We start from the raw sequence: 2,508 nt of genomic DNA, 5'->3' as shown, positions 1-2,508 counted from the left end.
ATACTAAAATATCTAAATTTCTTGTAAAATGAAATAGTTCTAAGTGTATTACATACACAGTTTACGGTTAAATACTGTAAATATAATATCCACATCATTGGAAGTACTTTTGCAAACCCCCGGAAAAAAACTTAGATTATTTTCGAATGTTATGATTTATGATTGCCGGCAAATTTCTTTTTGAAACTGGAAGTTGTGGAGTAGCCGGGTATTATTTTTGTAGATGCCAAATCTGGTCGCAGAATTCTATTGGCTGTTAAACAATTGTTGAAATCACGTCATATTATTGTTTTGATTGGAAGAGCACGAACCTGATTGGCTAACCTTATCAACGGCTTTCTTGGTACGAAATTCAAACCAAATGTAAACAAATTCAAACTGGGTCAAAAATACCATACTCCCAGCTAGTTGTGGAGTGGAAGGCAGTGTTTGTGTGTTGAGGAAGACAGCAAACCAAAGCAAGCCAAAATGCAGTGCAAATGGAAACTTTATTCTAAAGATATGAAATGGGAATCAAAAGATGCTAAGGTGAGCTCCTTTTTATATATTTCTAATCATCAACCACACTTCAATCATACTTTTTGTGTCCAGTCTTGATGACACAAAAAGTATGATTGAAGTGTGGTATGTGTCTGTATGACTATACATACACATGGCTACACCACAGCTTTTCAAAGCTATGGGCAGTTCCAGTTATAGTCTGTTAACCTCCAGTGGACAATGTGGATTTTCCACAACAATTTACTTTTGAAAAACTTCAGGGTATTAGCCTCCCAGGGGAGGCACTTAGGCAAAATTGGGTATGTTTCGCTGCTGGTGACAGGGTCCCATTTTTAGGCTCCATAGCCATCAGACGGCTGACCAATTAAATCAGAAAAATTTCAAAACAAATGAACTACGCAGCTCTGCTAGTAGTAGTACTCTACCATTTTTGTTTTGATTTAATGTTGTATTTTAATGACCAACCAGCCAGGTCAATCATTCGAGAGCTATGCATGTTAGCCTCCACTGATGCAAGTTGCCCAATCTCACGGTATATGACAGGTTCCCAAAAATTTAGATTTTTGATTATTTTGGACAATCTTTAGGGTGGAAATCAGAAAATCTTTTAATTTTTCATCTACTTTTATTAATTTTTGCCACTTTTCAGGGTGAAAATGGGAAAAATTTTCAATTTTTCGTTCTGACAGAGAGTCCCAATTTTGCCAAAAATTCATATCTCACAGGGTCCACTTTTCAAACTCCAACAGCACATCCCTGCTGGCTTGAAGCAAACCCTTGAAAGTAGGTTTTCGACCGTTACAGTGACAGATAAAAAGAATATAATCAGATAAAATAATATCTGGTCCCTTTAGAACCTTTGAATTTTTCATCTTTCAATAGGAGATTACAACATTTTAGGAAATATTTTAGATAATAAATTTCTCTGACAACCCGCAAACCAATTTTAAGATTTTTGTAAGGAAATCAAATTCACATAACACACCACCAGGTACCAACTGGGATGATGTCTTGTACTAACTGCTTTATCCCCCTGGACCAAAGCTGGTCACTTTTGTTTTAACTAGTTGTCTTTCCATTTTCAGGAGATAAAATAACAGTTGGTTGGTTGGAATGCAAGCTGTCAGATCATTTTATTTTGGAAAATTCTTATTCTGACTTCCCTGTTAGAATTAATGAAGATTTTGTCATAACATGGTTGAAGTAAAAAATGATGTTAAATTAAACTCAACGTGGAATATCAAATGATAACATAGCTGAAGGTAGGCCTTTTAGACATAGTTCTTTAGTCTAAAAACAAAAAAATGTTGCATTTTTTTTTTTGCTATGGAACTGAAAAAGATGACATGATTAAATACACATTTAATAAGCAACTCCAATTTTCTGGTCAGGCCTAGGGTTACTTAGCATTCTGGTCCATTTTCTGAAAAAATTGCTTTGAATACCCATAATATTATACCATATTTATGTGTATTGGGTCAAAGGGCTATAGTTTGCCATGGTTAGATCATCTAAAACAGCTGTCACTTTTCGAGATAGTGGAAAATAATTGACAAATTTGAGGCCTCAAGCCTTAGCAGCCTGATTGCTTATAAAAAATGTGTAGAACAGAGAAATTACTTTTTAAACTCTGAGGTGGCAAGCTTTACAGTGTGTCAAATTTTCATAAAACTTTCATGTTTATAGGATACATTGAATGTGTGTCGACATTGAGCCATTGAAGATTTGGGGATTTCATTGAAAATAGATTCATTTTATCCATTGAACAGGAACAAAATACAACACGGTAAGTATTTTTTGTAATATAATCCAGTAATACAAGACTATTGATGATACTATTCCATTGTACATCAAAAGACGCTAAAATTTTGTTACAGTACACAAAGTCGTAACCTTTTTTGGAACTCTTTAGAAATAGAAACAATCTGAATAATTTGTCTTACTAAAGGGTCTTTCCACTATAGTCTACTGAAAGCTATAAATAACTTATCAACAATTTTACAAACC

General features: G+C 34.2%; 1 long non-coding RNA gene across 1 annotated transcript; it reads left to right on the top strand.

The window, feature by feature from the left end:
* Positions 1 to 438: 438 nt before the first annotated feature.
* Positions 439 to 2,263, top strand: LOC136811368 (uncharacterized). Its single transcript, XR_010847240.1, has 3 exons — positions 439 to 528; positions 1,587 to 1,763; positions 2,188 to 2,263. It is a non-coding gene; the product is annotated as an uncharacterized lncRNA (long non-coding RNA).
* The last annotated feature ends 245 nt before the right edge of the window (positions 2,264 to 2,508 follow it).

The sequence above is a fragment of the Clytia hemisphaerica genome, unplaced genomic scaffold, assembly GCF_902728285.1.
Source record: "Clytia hemisphaerica strain Z4C2 unplaced genomic scaffold, Clytia hemisphaerica genome assembly, whole genome shotgun sequence".
NCBI classification, from domain to species: domain Eukaryota; kingdom Metazoa; phylum Cnidaria; class Hydrozoa; order Leptothecata; family Clytiidae; genus Clytia; species Clytia hemisphaerica.
The sequence above is the reverse complement of the archived record's forward strand: the minus strand, read 5'-3'. Positions and strand labels throughout refer to the sequence as shown.